Here is a 20,372-nt window from a genome sequence, read left to right as displayed (position 1 = left end):
CCACCGTGTTCTCTGCATCTCGGAGCCTCAGGGGAGCAGCAAGAATTTCCAAGGTGGGATGTAGTAGGACTACGTCAAAACCCAGGAAAATTGTCCTGGAACACCTTCCACTCGCATGCCAAGAGTGAATTCAACAGGCTTGGAGAGCGGCAGCCACCGTCCTGCAGCAGTCTGCGAGCTTCGCACACAAGCCGGCTTCTTCGCGGCTTCGTTCTTCGCCTCTTGCAAGCTACCGCGATCTCCGGCTGCCGGAGGCGAAGAAGCGGCAACTTCGCGCACAGATCACTGGAGCGGCAGCGGTGCGCTCCGAAGCGCCGCTTTTGCCGAAAGACGCCGGGAAGCGGCACTTGCTTTCGGCCAGCTGCGGAGCTGCGTATTCTGCCTCTCTAGTCGCCTACATCTTAGCCAAAAGCTTTTCCGCTCCAGTTCTCAAGGAGAAAGTGTCCCAGCACTGCTCACTTAGCCCGACCTTGCCAGGAAATAGGATTTGCTCACATTCCAAGGACACTGCATTTTCCTGGGCAAGCTGCAACCTGCTGGCAGATGGCCGTGCTCTCTGCCCACTCCTGCCCAGTTCTTGGTACTAGCGGGCACGTTGCAGCCTGGCGAAGGCAAGAAACCTGGAGAGCTGTCACAGAGCAGAAGGGCAGCTGAGATGCTGAAAAGCAGCAAAGCTGAACTGCCTGCCTCATCTTCAGCAGTGTGTAATTGACTGAAGGCGAAAAACCAAGCAGCAGAGCAGCGGGCTTCTGTGCGCACTGAAGGCAATTGCAAGAATCCAGCAGCTGCTCCTAGCCAAGCACAGTCAACTGCCTGTGTTCTTGCTTCTTGACCAACTCACAGTTGCCCTTCTTCTCAGCAGCTGCCACCGTGTTCTCTGCATTTCGGAGCCTCTGGGGAGCAACAAGAATTTCCAAGGTGGGATGCATGAAAACTAAAATAAAAACTCAGGAAGGTTGTCCTGGAACACCTCCCATTGGCATGCCAAGAGTGAATTCAAGAGGCAGGAGAGCGGCAGCCACCGTCCTGCAGCAGTCTGCGAGCTTCGCACACAAGCCGGCTTCTTCGCGGCTTCGTTCTTCGCCTCTTGCAAGCTACCGCGATCTCCGGCTGCCGGAGGCGAAGAAGCGGCAACTTCGCGCACAGATGACTGGAGCGGCAGCGGTGCGCTCCGAAGCGCCGCTTTTGCCGAAAGACGCCGGGAAGCGGCACTTGCTTTCGGCCAGCTGCGGAGCTCCGTATTCTGCCTCTCTAGTCGCCTACATCTTAGCGCAAAGCTTTTCCGCTCCAGTTCTCAAGGAGAAAGTGTACCAGCACTGCTCACTTAGCCCGACCTTGCCAGGAAATAGGATTTGCTGCACATTCCAAGGACACTGCATTTTCCTGGGCAAGCTGCAACCTGCTGGCAGATGGCCGTGCTCTCTGCCCACTCCTGCCCAGTTCTTGGTACTAGCGGGCACGTTGCAGCCTGGCGAAGGCAAGAAACCTGGAGAGCTGTCACAGAGCAGAAGGGCAGCTGAGATGCTGAAAAGCAGCAAAGCTGAACTGCCTGCCTCAACTTCAGCAGTGTGTAATTGACTGAAGGCGAAAAACCAAGCAGCAGAGCAGCGGGCTTCTGTGCGCACTGAAGGCAATTGCAAGAATCCAGCAGCTGCTCCTCGCCAAGCACAGTCAACTGCCTGTGTTCTTGCTTCTTGACCAACTCACAGTTGCCCTTCTTCTCAGCAGCTGCCACCGTGTTCTCTGCATCTCGGAGCCTCTGGGGAGCAACAAGAATTTCCAAGGTGGGATGCATGAAAACTAAAATAAAAACTCAGGAAGATTGTCCTGGAACACCTTCCATTGGCATGCCAAGAGTGAATTCAAGAGGCAGGAGAGCGGCAGCCACCGTCCTGCAGCAGTCTGCGAGCTTCGCACACAAGCCGGCTTCTTCGCGGCTTCGTTCTTCGACTCTTGCAAGCTACCGCGATCTCCGGCTGCCTGAGGCGAAGAAGCGGCTACTTCGCGCACAGATGACTGGAGCGGCAGCGGTGCGCTCCGAAGCGCCGCTTTTGCCGAAAGACGCCGGGAAGCGGCACTTGCTTTCGGCCAGCTGCGGAGCTCCGTATTCTGCCTCTCTAGTCGCCTACATCTTAGCGCAAAGCTTTTCCGCTCCAGTTCTCAAGGAGAAAGTGTCCCAGCACTGCTCACTTAGCCCGACCTTGCCAGGAAATAGGATTTGCTGCACATTCCAAGGACACTGCATTTTCCTGGGCAAGCTGCAACCTGCTGGCAGATGGCCGTGCTCTCTGCCCACTCCTGCCGAGCTCTGGGTAGTAGCGGGCACGTTGCAGCCTGGCGAAGGCAAGAAACCTGGAGAGCTGTCACAGAGCAGAAGGGCAGCTGAGATGCTGAAAAGCAGCAAAGCTGAACTGCCTGCCTCAACTTCAGCAGTGTGTAATTGACTGAAGGCGAAAAACCAAGCAGCAGAGCAGCGGGCTTCTGTGCGCACTGAAGGCAATTGCAAGAATCCAGCAGCTGCTCCTCGCCAAGCACTGTCAATTGCCTAGGTTCTTGCTTCTTGACCAACTCACAGTTGCCCTTCTTCTCAGCAGCTGCCACCGTGTTCTCTGCATCTCGGAGCCTCTGGGGAGCAACAAGAATTTCCAAGGTGGGATGTAGTAGGACTACGTCAAAACCCAGGAAAATTGTCCTGGAACACCTTCCACTCGCATGCCAAGAGTGAATTCAACAGGCTGGAGAGCAGCAGCCACCGTCCTGCAGCAGTCTGCGAGCTTCGCACACAAGCCGGCTTCTTCGCGGCTTCGTTCTTCGCCTCTTGCAAGCTACCGCGATCTCCGGCTGCCGGAGGCGAAGAAGCGGCAACTTCGCGCACAGATGACTGGAGCGGCAGCGGTGCGCTCCGAAGCGCCGCTTTTGCCGAAAGACGCCGGGAAGCGGCACTTGCTTTCGGCCAGCTGCGGAGCTCCGTATTCTGCCTCTCTAGTCGTCTACATCTTAGCGAAAAGCTTTTCCGCTCCAGTTCTCAAGGAGAAAGTGTACCAGCACTGCTCACTTAGCCCGACCTTGCCAGGAAATAAGATTTGCTGCACATTCCAAGGACACTGCATTTTTCTGGGCAAGCTGCAACCTGCTGGCAGATGGCCGTGCTCTCTGCCCACTCCTGCCCAGCTCTGGGTAGTAGCGGGCACGTTGCAGCCTGGCGAAGGCAAGAAACCTGGAGAGCTGTCACAGAGCAGAAGGGCAGCTGAGATGCTGAAAAGCAGCAAAGCTGAACTGCCTGCCTCAACTTCAGCAGTGTGTAATTGACTGAAGGCGAAAAACCAAGCAGCAGAGCAGCGGGCTTCTGTGCGCACTGAAGGCAATTGCAAGAATCCAGCAGCTGCTCCTCGCCAAGCACAGTCAACTGCCTGTGTTCTTGCTTCTTGACCAACTCACAGTTGCCCTTCTTCTCAGCAGCTGCCACCGTGTTCTCTGCATCTCGGAGCCTCTGGGGAGCAACAAGAATTTCCAAGGTGGGATGCATGAAAACTAAAATAAAAACTCAGGAAGGTTGTCCTGGAACACCTCCCATTGGCATGCCAAGAGTGAATTCAAGAGGCAGGAGAGCGGCAGCCACCGTCCTGCAGCAGTCTGCGAGCTTCGCACACAAGCCGGCTTCTTCGCGGCTTCGTTCTTCGCCTCTTGCAAGCTACCGCGATCTCCGGCTGCCTGAGGCGAAGAAGCGGCTACTTCGCGCACAGATCACTCGAGCGGCAGCGGTGCGCTCCGAAGCGCCGCTTCTGCCGAAAGACGCCGGGAAGCGGCACTTGCTTTCGGCCAGCTGCGGAGCTGCGTATTCTGCCTCTCTAGTCGCCTACATCTTAGAGCAAAGCTTTTCCGCTCCAGTTCTCAAGGAGAAAGTGTACCAGCACTGCTCACTTAGCCCGACCTTGCCAGGAAATAGGATTTGCTGCACATTCCAAGGACACTGCATTTTCCTGGGCAAGCGGCAACCTGCTGGCAAATGGCCGTGCTCTCTGCCCACTCCTGCCCAGCTCTGGGTAGTAGCGGGCACGTTGCAGCCTGGCGAAGGCAAGAAACCTGGAGAGCTGTCACAGAGCAGAAGGGCAGCTGAGATGCTGAAAAGCAGCAAAGCTGAACTGCCTGCCTCAACTTCAGCAGTGTGTAATTGACTGAAGGCGAAAAACCAAGCAGCAGAGCAGCGGGCTTCTGTGCGCACTGAAGGCAATTGCAAGAATCCAGCAGCTGCTCCTAGCCAAGCACAGTCAACTGCCTGTGTTCTTGCTTCTTGACCAACTCACAGTTGCCCTTCTTTTCAGCAGCTGCCACCGTGTTCTCTGCATTTCGGAGCCTCTGGGGAGCAACAAGAATTTCCAAGGTGGGATGCATGAAAACCAAAATAAAAACTCAGGAAGGTTGTCCTGGAACACCTCCCATTGGCATGCCAAGAGTGAATTCAAGAGGCAGGAGAGCGGCAGCCACCGTCCTGCAGCAGTCTGCGAGCTTCGCACACAAGCCGGCTTCTTCGCGGCTTCGTTCTTCGCCTCTTGCAAGCTACCGCGATCTCCGGCTGCCGGAGGCGAAGAAGCGGCAACTTCGCGCACAGATGACTGGAGCGGCAGCGGTGCGCTCCGAAGCGCCGCTTTTGCCGAAAGACGCCGGGAAGCGGCACTTGCTTTCGGCCAGCTGCGGAGCTCCGTATTCTGCCTCTCTAGTCGCCTACATCTTAGTGAAAAGCTTTTCCGCTCCAGTTCTCAAGGAGAAAGTGTCCCAGCACTGCTCACTTAGCCCGACCTTGCCAGGAAATAGGATTTGCTGCACATTCCAAGGACACTGCATTTTCCTGGGCAAGCTGCAACCTGCTGGCAGATGGCCGTGCTCTCTGCCCACTCCTGCCCAGTTCTTGGTACTAGCGGGCACGTTGCAGCCTGGCGAAGGCAAGAAACCTCTGAAACGATACGCGGAAGAAATAAATAGACTCCATAACCTGGGGTAATTATGAAGTGGGTACGTATGTCAGCGCCCGGCACAAGTGAGATAGCTCTCCAAAACTTGTGCCCCGAGCCTCAGTCTGACCCACACTTTTATTCTTAAAGACGTTCCATATGCAATACATTGTACAACTTTTTCATGCATATTCCACCCCTGGCCCCGCCTGTCCTCGCTTCTCATGCGAAGTAAGTCCACGCCCTTCTGGGCATGCGTGGTTTGCTGTGGTGGTCGTACGGGGGTCTCTTGGTGGTCCTGAGGCTGAAGATTGTGGTCTTCCTCATGATTGAACTTTTGAACTTTTCCTCTCTGCGCGTGCGCTTTTGGTCCTTTGGTGCTTATCTGAGTACGTCTGTCAGTCTTGATAGGCTTGGAGACAGAGGAGCTTCTTTATCTGGGTTCTTTCCTTCTTCTGGTATTGTTCTCTATGCAAGAAGCTTCAGAAATTTGCATTTTCCTATGCCCTTTGTACTAGGCAGAGGTTTCTTAAGTAAAAGGTTGAAAATTCAACAGATAACTCTACAAGCTAAATTAGAAATGCTTCATTCATTTTGTTAACCTAACTCTAAAAATCTCTGCTTCAGTCCCCCCTTTTCTTAAAATAGATTAAATTCTTTTACTACAGGGGTCTTGATTTAAATTCTGATCTACTATCATGACCGTCCTCTTTCAGTAAGATTCTAGGAGTTCTAGAGAGTGATGTCAGACTGGCCATGTGTTTTAACATCCTCGAATTCTACATGAGTGTTAAAGTAGACATCATTAAACTTACAGTAACTAAAATTAATAGGATTATAATTGGGTGACATAAAGTCTTCTAAACAGTGTATTTCACTAGTTATGACTTGTGTTTATTAGCTAGTGATTGGTGCTGGATACACCAAGTTAAGAGACTTAACATACAGGAGGTTAGTGACATGTCTTGGGTAGACATTCTCTTTCGCACCCCATATGGTTTTTCATAAAGCAATTCAAAGTGGTTTAGCTTTTCTTTAGTCTTGGGTTTGGTTCGGATCTGCAGTAGTGCTAATGGGAGGGATTGAGTCCATGACAAATTAGCTTCTTGTCCCAATTGTACAATTTGTTGTTTGATCAAATGATTCATTTTTTTTACCTGACCACTTGATTGTGGGTTATATGGGGTGCGAAGTTCTCAGTCTATGTTCAAGTATTGGCTAACTTGTTGCACGAATTTTACAATAAAATGTGGTCCTCTATTTGAGGAGATTGTGGCCAGGACTCTAAAGCGTGGTATGTTTTCTTGTACCAATACCTTAGTTACTTCTTGAGCTTTAGAAGTCCTGGTGGGGAATGCTTCTGGCCATCCTGAAAAGGTATCTGTTAGCACCAGGAAAAACTTATACCCCCCTTTTCTTGGCAATTCTGTACAATCAATCTGCCATTGCTGCTCCGGCCCATGACCCTTCCTAATCTGGCTAAGCTTTGGTTTGGGAGTATTTTTGGGGTTGGTCTGGAGGCAAAGGTCACATTGTCGAGTTGTAAATGTCTAGTTATGCTAGAGCATCAATACCCCAATGGTTTTCTGGTGTTCTTCCTTTATTAGGGACCATCATAAATAGGAGGGTAGAACTAATTTTCCTTCTATGGTGGCCCATCCCTCTTGGTTATAGTCTCCTTTTTGCTCACAGATTAATTTTTTTTCTGGTTTGTTGTATCTTGGCTTACCTTTAGGGGAAATTTGCCCGTCTTGCTGCTTCTTTTGCTTCCCTATCTGCCAGCTCGTTTCCTTCTTCCAATTCGGAGTTGATCTTCTGATGTGCCTTAATGTGCATGATCGCTACTTTCTCTGGCAACTGGACTGCTGCTAGAAGTCGCAGTACTTCTGATGCATCTTTAATATTTTTCCCTTGAGACTTCAGCAGTCCTCTCTCTTTCTAAATGGCTCTGTGAGCATGCACTACTCCAAATGCATACTTCGAGTCCGTGTATATGTTTATTTCTTTCCCTCTTGCCAATTCTAGGGCCCGAGTTAGAGCAATTATCTCGGCCTTCTGTGCAGAGGTATTTGTTGGCAGGGGCCCAGATGATATTACTTCCTTGCACGTTGGAACTGCCTAGCCGGCGTGCCGTTTTCCACTGATGATATAACTGCTTCCATCAGTAAACGAGACTTCTGCATTCTCGAGAGGGGTGTCCTTCGAGTCAGGGCAGCTGGAGTAGGTGGCTTCAATGGTCTCCAGGCAGTCATGTTCCACTGGTTCCCCTTGGTTTCTACTGAGGAAGGAGGCTGGATTGACAATGTTAGCCACTACTATCTCTACATCATCTTGCTCCGCTATGATAGCTTGGTATCTCAGGAGCCGTTGTGGGGAAAGCCAATGCCCACCTTTTACCTCTAGCACTGCAGACACTGTGTGAGACACTAGCACAGTTCTTTTCTGGCCTAGGGTGAATTTGTGTGCCTCTTGGATGTTCAGGACGACTGCTGCAACAGCTCTGAGGCACCCAGGCCACCCTTTAGCTGCTGTATCCAATTGCTTAGAGAAGTAAGCCACTGCTCTCCGATATGGGCCCAGGTCCTGTGCTAGTATTCCTAAGGCGATTCCTTGCTTCTCATGGGAGAATAAAAGGAAAGGCTTACTCACGTCCGGCAATCTCAGGGCTGGAGCTGACATGAGGGCTTTTTTCAGCTGGTTGAAAGCTTGCGTAGCTTCCTTTGTCTCTTGGATGTTCCTGCTTTCAGTTGCAATCAGTTCATAGAAGGGCTTAACAAACAGTCCATAGTTATAGATCCATAACCTGCACCACCCTGTCATCCTCAGGAAAGTTCGTAGTTCCTTTACCGTCTGAGGTTTTGGGGTCTGGCATATTGCCTCCTTCCGGCTTTGGCCCAAGGTACGTTGTCTAGCACTGACTTCCTAACCCAGATAAGTTACTTTCTGTTTTACTACTTGGGCTTTTTTCTTTGATACTCGGTACCCTTGGAGCCCCAAAAAGTTCAAGAGGCTTATCGTCCAGGCCGTGCATGCTTCCCTTGTCCGTGTGGCTATCAGGATGTCATCTACGTACTCTAGCAACTTCCCTTCCTCTGGAGGGGCTTCTCAGGTCTCTAATTCTTTTGCAAGTTGTTCTCCAAACAAAGTGGGTGAGTTTTTGAATCCTTGTGGGAGTCTGGTCCATGTCAGTTGAGTTCTTCGCCCGCTCTTAGGATTTTCCCATTCAAATGCAAAAATTTTCTGGCTTCGTGGATAGGAAGGCAAAAGAAGGCATCTTTTCAATCTAAAACGGTAAACCAAGTTAGCTCGGGGGTTAAGCAAGTTAATAACGTGTAGGGATTGGCCACCACAGGATACAGATCCTCAGTGACCTTGTTTATGGCCCGCAGATCCTGTACTAACCGGTATGACCCATCAGGTTTACCAACTGGTAGGATAGGGGTATTAACACTTACATAACATAAGTTGGAACAAGGTATTATAGACAATATCATGGTCATCAATGGAAGCAATATTTGATGGAACTTTTTCAGTTCTGAGGGTTCGTAACTTGTGTTTGTCGGTGACAGCAGGGAAGCACAGTGAGGCTGCTTAACAGGGCAGGATGCATACATATACTTTCCTTCGTCTACATTCACTTAACTTTATTTTACTTACTCTTACACATAACAAAACAACCACAACAACAAGGTACCTTTTCTTTTTCAACACACCTATTACACTTGTAGGTGTCCCTGGCTAGTCCCAGTGTTCTTGGATACCCCTCAATCTAGCTGTGTGGTTCCCAACTCTAGATCCTGTCAGACTTCTCTTCAAACTGGCAAAATTTTTACTCAATCTTGGCTGCTCTCAACAACCCAGCAAACTTAATTCTGGGTGCTCTTGGAATGTTAATCCCTCAACCCAGCAGGTTTGACTTAACCCTGGATGCTCTTGGAACATTAATCCCTCAATCCAGCAGGTTTGAATCAACCCTGGATGCTCTTGGAACATTAATCCCTCAATCCAGCAGGTTTGAATCAACCCTGGATGCTCTTGGAATATTAATCCCTCAATCCAGCAGGTTTGATCTTGGATGTTCTCGGGCATTCTTATCCCTCAATCCAGCAGAATTTTTAGGGGCCCCTCCTACACATTTTACCTTTTATTTTTCCCCAATAGATTATGCCAAGAAAACCCTCTTTTTACCTTTTCATTCATTTTTTTTTCTAATAAATTACATTTTACTCCCCCCCCCCCCCCCCAAGGGGTCCCACTCTTTCTCTGAGACCCAGTCCCAGGGGGGTTCTCTCACTCTTTTTATTACTCGCTTCGTCTCTTTACTGGCCGCTTTTCTCACGAAAAAGACGGAAACGCAGCATGGGAGACTGCCGCTCTCGCTTAGCAGGTCTGGGGTAACCAGCCCGCCTCTGTCACGATCCGCTTCTTCCGGGGTGTCGTGATGGTTCTTTTCACCCATCCCAAAAGTGCAACAAAGGCAAACAACAAGGGACTATCAGTTAATCACAACAAATGCACCTTTAGTAGGGGCCAAAACAGTAAACGCGATAGTGGGGATCTGAAAGGAGATAAAAGGTTAGAGAGAGAAGAGGGATATGGGAATAGCTACCAACACAGGCGAGATCCTCAGTGCTCCGGACGATGGGGATCCGTCTGTCGTGTCGGGGGAGTCTTCGAAGTTCTGGTCGACTCGGGGCTCCAATTATAGTCCACAGAGGAGAGAGGGGGGGAACAAGTGTAATAATGAAAGTCCATTGTAATCGCCCCGAGGGAACGGGTGAGTCCACAGAAACCACCAAAGCAAGACGAATCCAATGAAGAATAAGTCCATTTGAATCACTGAAGGGAAACAGGTCATGTCATTAGTGGTCAGACCACCAATTTCCCCTCCTCCCTATAGCAGGGGTCTCAGTCTCAGTCCTTGGGAGGAGGGTTCTCATTCTTTCTTTGTCACAGTGGTAACGAGGCAGATGAGGGGTCTTCAGTGAAGGACCGCGAGAGTCACCCCAAAAGTTCATTGGGCTTAAGAACGGAGATTAGAAGCAGGCCGCGCATCAGGCTGTCCCGTGCTGGCTCCATGTCAGGTCTTTGCCAAGTCCTTGCCAACTCCTTGCCAAGTTCTTACCAGGCCTTGTTGGGAACAGCCAGCATGACGGTTCAGTGGTCCCACCTGTGCTGTGTCCTGTTCTAAGCCGGAACTACAGTGGGGGAAGGGATTCTTTCTTGTGGCAATCGGAAGGCAGAATGGAAAATGAGGGGCTTCTGACGGGCTCTTACACCACCCCGTGACTGACGATTGCCCTCGAAAGATCTTCATCAGCAGGATTCCATGGTGTCGTCGTGGAGTCTTCAGGACTCGTCAAGTGTTGGCAGCAGGTCCCAGGGAAAAGAGAAGAGGAAAAGGGAAAGAAAGAGAAAACGGGAAAACTAAAACAATCACAACATATTAGTAATCACAACAAATTATAATTAAACAATAAGCAAAATACAATTAGTAAATCAATAATAGTTATTTAAATAATAATCAATATGAATCAATTAAACAATAAATTGATCAAATAATAAACCAGTATCATCAATATTAAACAGTAAAGTAATAAACCTAGTATAATCGATATTACTCAGTACAATTTTATAAACAATAAACAAAAATAATTAAAACAGCGATTAGAACAAATCATAAAAGAAAATGATGTAAAACATATCTTCTAACCTTATCATCTTCTTGTGTCTACTGTCCTGGGAACATCTCTAGTGTAAAGGATGTCGGCCAAGTGGTGTGCATTAATTATAGATGTTAATTTTGTTCATCGTTTCATCATTCTCCAATTTACAATAAGCAAGATTACTGATAAAACCAAACCAATCATAACTAAAATCAGAAGAACAACAATGGGATGACACAATTTCTTCAGGATACCGGTGGCGGTGGGTGACCACCCGAAAAGGGTATCCCACCACTTGTGCTCGGCATCACTTTTCACCCTTTCTACAACACGATGTATTTCTTGCACATGATGATGAACAGTTACCAGAGTTTTCTGTCCATTCCCCTTGATTTTTCCTAGGATCTCTATTAGATCTTGATGAAGTAATAATTGCTTTACCAGAGAAAGGTTCATCCCAATGGCAGTAGGCAGTAGCTTGTGAATCAACGTGAGATTGGATTCTAAAAGTTCATGTGAAGTAACTGGAGCTACAAAAGAAAAATCACATCCTGCAATTTTAGTAAAGTTGCAAGCACAAAAATTGGAATGATTTTTAGTAGCTACTACTGTACTTTCTATAAACACAGTATCCCAAGCGGTTCTGAAGCAGGCACACCCATTGTCTGTAGATACAAGGACTGTTTCAGAAGTCTCGTTAGGATGAATATCAAAATGACAGCTATTTTGTTCTGTCTCCAGACAAATATCTTGAGCTACAATTGCATTACCTTCACAGATAAACCCTAGTTGTTCTCAGATGGTACAGGACTCTAAATTGACAGTTTGCCATTTGTCATCAATTTGACGGGCCCATTCTCTATGTTCAGAAGGATAGAAAGTGGGTCCATCATGATTTAATCCTAGTGCAATGATAGGGAATATCAAATGCACCGAGGCATTTCTTATGGTCAACGCAAATGCTGTGGCTGTGTTTGTGTTAGGGTCATAGGTAAAATTCACTAAATTCCACCAGGACTGGAAATCTCTTTCAAAGTCAGTGGCACTGTCCCAGACTATTTTCCTAATTTCAGTGGGAAAAGTGCCTTCTTCACCTTCTCTTATAATTGAGGCAGCAACTGACTGCATCCATCATTGAGCCTGGATACGGCTAAGAGCTAAGGAAACGTTGCTTTGTGTGGCATTAAGTGCATCAATGATCAATTTGCTATTATTTACATTTATCTTTTCCCAATTTGCTAGAATGTTTGATAGCAACCACTGATGTGTTCCCAAGGCTGATAAGGACGATTGCAGTGGTTGTTGTATTTTGGTTAAATCTTTAGTTGTGGAAGCCAATTTATTCATTCATACTTCTGAATCAATACTATTTAGGATTCCCAATCCTGTTCCCACAAGACCAGTTATGTCTCTTGGCACGCGGTTTTTAGGAGGCTTCCACTGTCGCAGCCAGGTTGTCCAAGCCTGAAAAGAGGTCTGCAAAAAGGGTGAACAAGCTGGTTGTATTTCTCAGATATTGTTTTGCATCAGCAATTTGACTTGTTTAAGAGACCATAACAGATTAAACAATATCTGTTGTTGGCCAGTTTTCCTGATTCTATATGGTCCAATTTCAAAAATTTTCGGGCTAAGTGTAACCAGTGGTTGGGTGGTAGGTGTCACAACATTAACATCAAGTCCTACTCCAGTATTTGAATCAATACTTTCAACTTAAAAAACAAAAACAAAAACAAAAACAAAACAAAACAAAAAAAAAGTGCTTCAGTATTTTTGGACCAAAACCAAACTACTTCTACAGTTTGTGTTCACGTGAAATTGTGCCAACAATCCTGTATGCTTGGCTGCGTACAAACCTTTTTGTGCTTCAAGAGATCCTTTCACTTTTTCTGCATGCTACCACAATTAGTTCAGACCACGGTCACTCAGCTGCTTTCTGGCCATGGGGTTGCGGTAGGATGCAGAAAAGTATGACCAGTTTTATCATGGATTAGGTGGTCTTCATGTCCCTCGGAGTTCTTCTGAGAAAGTAAACACAACAGAATTCTGCCGCCGAGAGGCAGAAAAGTTAGAATGATGGAATTATCCAGCATGTATTTGTCCAATGCTCTTTCCCTAGAGCACCAGAGGCTTCCCATGCATATTTCTTCAGAGGGGGTTTTAGCACAAGTGCTACTAGTCCTATAGTAAGAGAGGTCCACCAGAACAGGTTGGCCAGGGTCATGAGCTGGATTATTAGGATCATTTGGTACAGAGCATAGGAGTCAGTGTAGATGCAGACCAAAGAGGAATTCTGTGCTTCTTGTTGAAAAATACTCCAGACAGCTATCAGCTCCCCACTGTGTGTACTACCTTCTCCCTCTGTAATCATTTGCTCACCAGAGGAAAAGTGGAGGGCTTCTGCCCTAGATTTCCATCCTTTTCCTTCCCCTTTAGCAAAAGCATCAGTAAACCAAGAGTTTGCTGATTGTTCGGGGCAGAAAGGAGGGGTTACTTTGATTACAGAGGCAGGTTTGTCCAAGCTCTCAGTTTCTTGGATTGCTAAAGTTTTTACAGCTCCTTCTGTCATTGAGAAGAAGTTACAGTAATGTTCAACCTGAGCATACCACTTTCTCACTGAGGCCCTCTGGGCCACCCCGTCAGGAGGGGGACTCCCACTAGTGACTGTCTTAATAACCTTGAAGGCGCCTCTCAATACAATTGGTTGTTTTTGTGCAATTTTTTCTACTTCTAGGAAAGCTAAGATAACCATCAACAATCCTTTTTCCCAGGTAGTGTATCTTTTCTCAGCATCTTTGGAACCACGGGAATCAAAACCAACAGGTCTTGTCGGAGCCTCAGGACCCCGCTGCCATATGTGTACTGACAGCCCTGAGGAGGCAAATGCCCATTCCACCTGGAAAGGATCTGTAGGATGGATAGGGCCCAGTGCTTGATGAGCTGTTGCTTCAAAAATCAGCAATTGCAATGCTGACTCCTGAGAAAGACTCCAATCCCATTTCACCCCTTTCCTCAACAAGTCATAAAGGGGAACAAATGGGTCGTTCCAGTGACTAGGAAATCTGTCTGGTCTTTCTACAGGAGATACAGCTGCTATCGTTTTTGGAAGGAGAATTGCTGTAGGTTTGAGTGATTCTGGAAGCCCACAAATTCAAGGGGTCATTATCTTGGGCTTCACAGGTAATTGCATCAGGGATTCAAAGCCAGGAATTCATTTCTTTTTGTGAGTCATTTGCAGGCAAGCAGCTTTGTGCACATTTTCCAAGAGCTGGTCGGGGGTACTAATTCTAGCTATGGGATCTCCCCTTTCCAAGGGGCTTGTTCCCCCGGCCCAAAAAGCTGCACGCTGTGTCAGGGACCATGTGTCACCTTTCTCTCCTGTTGTTAAGAAGACACCATGTCCCCAATACCCACTGGCTTCCTGTTCAGTGAATTGAATTGGATCACCACCAGTGAGGGACACCCGGAAAACATATTCTGTTTCTGATTCATGTGGAGGCTGTCCGTATTCCCTTTTAAGCTTAGCTAGCTCGGTGGCCGTGTTTAGTTGTGATGGTATGCGTTTGGTTGTGATGTGAGGTTCCAGATCATCATCACTGAGATAGTTCTACTCTGTTTTAATCAAGGGTCTCAAGTGATGGCAGCAATGTTCCCCACAATTACTTGCTGCTTCAAGTTCTTGATGAGGATAGATTTGTTTAATGTGAGGAGTTTCCTTCTCCTCAAGCTCTGTAGAGGAATCAGCATGATGTGATTTGTTAATATGTTCCTCTGTTAAGGCAGCTCGCAATGCATAGATCACTTTTTTTTGCTTCATAGAACTGTTTTTGCAAAATTTCAACTAGATTTTGAAGGGAGTCTATTATAGCATGTTCCTCACTTCTTCGCTCGAAGCCATTTTCTATAGCTGCCATAAGACAAGCTCCCAAAACTGAGCAGAAGATAGTTTTATTTTTGCCCAGTTTGAATTTTGTTTCATGTTGTAATGAACACACTCTATCAATAACATTTTCTAAGTTCAACCAATTACTCTGTGCCCATTTTTCTCCTTCTGTAGAAGGTTTGGCATTGTGTTTGGCTAGTAGTGCATAAAATTCAGCTTTAATTTCAAGGCTAAGATTGTCACTCATTTTGTGAAGGGACCAAAACCACGACAGGGAGCTACAAACTTAAGTTCCACAAAACTACGCAGCCCTCGCTGTGTCGCCCTTCGCTTCCCTGGCTGGGTGAAAGGACAATCATCTGCCTGGGAGTCTCTGCTTAGTTGCTTCAAGTTGTCCCTTCCTTCCCAGACCACATACACACAGCAACAACAAAACAACAGTGTCCCGCCCTTTGCACTAAGGGATCCTTTATGAATTGCCAAAGACAGTATGGGCGCCTTTTCAGCTGCAACCCTTCTGTCTAGACAGAAATCCTGTCCGTGACGCCAATTTTAATGTCACGATCCGTTTCTTGCGGGGTGTCGTGATGGTTCTTTTCACCCATCCCAAAAGTGCAACAAAGGCAAACAACAAGGGACTATCAGTTAATCACAACAAATGCACCTTTAGTAGGGGCCAAAACAGTAAACGCGATAGTGGGGATCTGAAAGGAGATAAAAGGTTAGAGAGAGAACAGGGCTATGGGAATAGCTACCAACACAGGCGAGATCCTGAGTGCTCCGGACGATGGGGATCCGTCTGTCGTGTCGGGGGAGTCTTCGAAGTTCTGGTCGACTCGGGGCTCCAATTATAGTCCACAGAGGAGAGGGGGGGGGAACAAGTGTAATAATGAAAGTCCATTGTAATCGCCCCGAGGGAACGGGTGAGTCCACAGAAACCACCAAAGCAAGACGAATCCAATGAAGAATAAGTCCATTTGAATCACTGAAGGGAAACAGGTCATGTCATTAGTGGTCAGACCACCAATTTCCCCTCCTCCCTATAGCAGGGGTCTCAGTCTCGGTCCTTGGGAGGAGGGTTCTCATTCTTTCTTTGTCACAGTGGTAACGAGGCAGATGAGGGGTCTTCAGTGAAGGACCGCGAGAGTCACCCCAAAAGTTCATTGGGCTTAAGAACGGAGATTAGAAGCAGGCCGCGCATCAGGCTGTCCCGTGCTGGCTCCATGTCAGGTCTTTGCCAAGTCCTTGCCAACTCCTTGCCAAGTTCTTACCAGGCCTTGTTGGGAACAGCCAGCATGACGGTTCAGTGGTTCCACCTGTGCTGTGTCCTGTTCTAAGCCGGAACTACAGTGGGGGAAGGGATTCTTTCTTGTGGCAATCGGAAGGCAGAATGAAAAATGAGGGGCTTCTGACGGGCTCTTACACCACCCCGTGACTGACGATTGCCCTCGAAAGATCTTCATCAGCAGGATTCCATGGTGTCGTCGTGGAGTCTTCAGGACTCGTCAAGTGTTGGCAGCAGGTCCCAGGGAAAAGAGAAGAGGAAAAGGGAAAGAAAGAGAAAACAGGAAAACTAAAACAATCACAACATATTAGTAATCACAACAAATTATAATTAAACAATAAGCAAAATACAATTAGTAAATCAATAATAGTTATTTAAATAATAATCAATATGAATCAATTAAACAATAAATTGATCAAATAATAAACCAGTATCATCAATATTAAACAGTAAAGTAATAAACCTAGTATAATCGATATTACTCAGTACAATTTTATAAACAATAAACAAAAATAATTAAAACAGCGATTAGAACAAATCATAAAAGAAAATGATGTAAAACATATCTTCTAACCTTATCATCTTCTTGTGTCTACTGTCCTGGGAACATCTCTAGTGTAAAGGATGTCGGCCAAGTGGTGTGCATTAATTATAGATGTTAATTTTGTTCATCGTTTCATCATTCTCCAATTTACAATAAGCAAGATTACTGATAAAACCAATCATAACTAAAATCAGAAGAACAACAATGGGATGACACAATTTCTTCAGGATACCGGTGGCGGTGGGTGACCACCCGAAAAGGGTATCCCACCACTTGTGCTCGGCATCACTTTTCACCCTTTCTACAACACGATGTATTTCTTGCACATGATGATGAACAGTTACCAGAGTTTTCTGTCCATTCCCCTTGATTTTTCCTAGGATCTCTATTAGATCTTGATGAAGTAATAATTGCTTTACCAGAGAAAGGTTCATCCCAATGGGAGTAGGCAGTAGCTTGTGAATCAACGTGAGATTGGATTCTAAAAGTTCATGTGAAGTAACTGGAGCTACAAAAGAAAAATCACATCCTGCAATTTTAGTAAAGTTGCAAGCACAAAAATTGGAATGATTTTTAGTAGCTACTACTGTACTTTCTATAAACACAGTATCCCAAGCGGTTCTGAAGCAGGCACACCCATTGTCTGTAGATACAAGGACTGTTTCAGAAGTCTCGTTAGGATGAATATCAAAATGACAGCTATTTTGTTCTGTCTCCAGACAAATATCTTGAGCTACAATTGCATTACCTTCACAGATAAACCCTAGTTGTTCTCAGATGGTACAGGACTCTAAATTGACAGTTTGCCATTTGTCATCAATTTGACGGGCCCATTCTCTATGTTCAGAAGGATAGAAAGTGGGTCCATCATGATTTAATCCTAGTGCAATGATAGGGAATATCAAATGCACCGAGGCATTTCTTATGGTCAACGCAAATGCTGTGGCTGTGTTTGTGTTAGGGTCATAGGTAAAATTCACTAAATTCCACCAGGATTGGAAATCTCTTTCAAAGTCAGTGGCACTGTCCCAGACTATTTTCCTAATTTCAGTGGGAAAAGTGCCTTCTTCACCTTCTCTTATAATTGAGGCAGCAACTGACTGCATCCATCATTGAGCCTGGATACGGCTAAGAGCTAAGGAAACGTTGCTTTGTGTGGCATTAAGTGCATCAATGATCAATTTGCTATTATTTACATTTATCTTTTCCCAATTTGCTAGAATGTTTGATAGCAACCACTGATGTGTTCCCAAGGCTGATAAGGACGATTGCAGTGGTTGTTGTATTTTGGTTAAATCTTTAGTTGTGGAAGCCAATTTATTCATTCATACTTCTGAATCAATACTATTTAGGATTCCCAATCCTGTTCCCACAAGACCAGTTATGTCTCTTGGCAGCCGGTTTTTAGGAGGCTTCCACTGTCGCAGCCAGGTTGTCCAAGCCTGAAAAGAGGTCTGCAAAAAGGGTGAACAAGCTGGTTGTATTTCTCAGATATTGTTTTGCATCAGCAATTTGACTTGTTTAAGAGACCATAACAGATTAAACAATATCTGTTGTTGGCCAGTTTTCCTGATTCTATATGGTCCAATTTCAAAAATTTTCGGGCTAAGTGTAACCAGTGGTTGGGTGGTAGGTGTCACAACATTAACATCAAGTCCTACTCCAGTATTTGAATCAATACTTTCAACTTAAAAAACAAAAACAAAAACAAAAACAAAACAAAACAAAAAAAAAGTGCTTCAGTATTTTTGGACCAAAACCAAACTACTTCTACAGTTTGTGTTCACGTGAAATTGTGCCAACAATCCTGTATGCTTGGCTGCGTACAAACCTTTTTGTGCTTCAAGAGATCCTTTCACTTTTTCTGCATGCTACCACAATTAGTTCAGACCACGGTCACTCAGCTGCTTTCTGGCCATGGGGTTGCGGTAGGATGCAGAAAAGTATGACCAGTTTTATCATGGATTAGGTGGTCTTCATGTCCCTCGGAGTTCTTCTGAGAAAGTAAACACAACAGAATTCTGCCGCCGAGAGGCAGAAAAGTTAGAATGATGGAATTATCCAGCATGTATTTGTCCAATGCTCTTTCCCTAGAGCACCAGAGGCTTCCCATGCATATTTCTTCAGAGGGGGTTTTAGCACAAGTGCTACTAGTCCTATAGTAAGAGAGGTCCACCAGAACAGGTTGGCCAGGGTCATGAGCTGGATTATTAGGATCATTTGGTACAGAGCATAGGAGTCAGTGTAGATGCAGACCAAAGAGGAATTCTGTGCTTCTTGTTGAAAAATACTCCAGACAGCTATCAGCTCCCCACTGTGTGTACTACCTTCTCCCTCTGTAATCATTTGCTCACCAGAGGAAAAGTGGAGGGCTTCTGCCCTAGATTTCCATCCTTTTCCTTCCCCTTTAGCAAAAGCATCAGTAAACCAAGAGTTTGCTGATTGTTCGGGGCAGAAAGGAGGGGTTACTTTGATTACAGAGGCAGGTTTGTCCAAGCTCTCAGTTTCTTGGATTGCTAAAGTTTTTACAGCTCCTTCTGTCATTGAGAAGAAGTTACAGTAATGTTCAACCTGAGCATACCACTTTCTCACTGAGGCCCTCTGGGCCACCCCGTCAGGAGGGGGACTCCCACTAGTGACTGTCTTAATAACCTTGAAGGCGCCTCTCAATACAATTGGTTGTTTTTGTGCAATTTTTTCTACTTCTAGGAAAGCTAAGATAACCATCAACAATCCTTTTTCCCAGGTAGTGTATCTTTTCTCAGCATCTTTGGAACCACGGGAATCAAAACCAACAGGTCTTGTCGGAGCCTCAGGACCCCGCTGCCATATGTGTACTGACAGCCCTGAGGAGGCAAATGCCCATTCCACCTGGAAAGGATCTGTAGGATGGATAGGGCCCAGTGCTTGATGAGCTGTTGCTTCAAAAATCAGCAATTGCAATGCTGACTCCTGAGAAAGACTCCAATCCCATTTCACCCCTTTCCTCAACAAGTCATAAAGGGGAACAAATGGGTCGTTCCAGTGACTAGGAAATCTGTCTGGTCTTTCTACAGGAGATACAGCTGCTATCGTTTTTGGAAGGAGAATTGCTGTAGGTTTGAGTGATTCTGGAAGCCCACAAATTCAAGGGGTCATTATCTTGGGCTTCACAGGTAATTGCATCAGGGATTCAAAGCCAGGAATTCATTTCTTTTTGTGAGTCATTTGCAGGCAAGCAGCTTTGTGCACATTTTCCAAGAGCTGGTCGGGGGTACTAATTCTAGCTATGGGATCTCCCCTTTCCAAGGGGCTTGTTCCCCCGGCCCAAAAAGCTGCACGCTGTGTCAGGGACCATGTGTCACCTTTCTCTCCTGTTGTTAAGAAGACACCATGTCCCCAATACCCACTGGCTTCCTGTTCAGTGAATTGAATTTGATCACCACCAGTGAGGGACACCCGGAAAACATATTCTGTTTCTGATTCATGTGGAGGCTGTCCGTATTCCCTTTTAAGCTTAGCTAGCTCGGTGGCCGTGTTTAGTTGTGATGGTATGCGTTTGGTTGTGATGTGAGGTTCCAGATCATCATCACTGAGATAGTTCTACTCTGTTTTAATCAAGGGTCTCAAGTGATGGCAGCAATGTTCCCCACAATTACTTGCTGCTTCAAGTTCTTGATGAGGATAGATTTGTTTAATGTGAGGAGTTTCCTTCTCCTCAAGCTCTGTAGAGGAATCAGCATGATGTGATTTGTTAATATGTTCCTCTGTTAAGGCAGCTCGCAATGCATAGATCACATTTTTTTGCTTCATAGAACTGTTTTTGCAAAATTTCAACTAGATTTTGAAGGGAGTCTATTATAGCATGTTCCTCACTTCTTCGCTGGAAGCCATTTTCTATAGCTGCCATAAGACAAGCTCCCAAAACTGAGCAGAAGATAGTTTTATTTTTGCCCAGTTTGAATTTTGTTTCATGTTGTAATGAACACACTCTATCAAGAACATTTTCTAAGTTCAACCAATTACTCTGTGCCCATTTTTCTCCTTCTGTAGAAGGTTTGGCATTGTG

Source organism: Vidua macroura, chromosome 29, assembly GCF_024509145.1.
Source record: "Vidua macroura isolate BioBank_ID:100142 chromosome 29, ASM2450914v1, whole genome shotgun sequence".
NCBI lineage: Eukaryota > Metazoa > Chordata > Aves > Passeriformes > Viduidae > Vidua > Vidua macroura.
Note: the sequence above shows the minus strand (reverse complement) of the source record.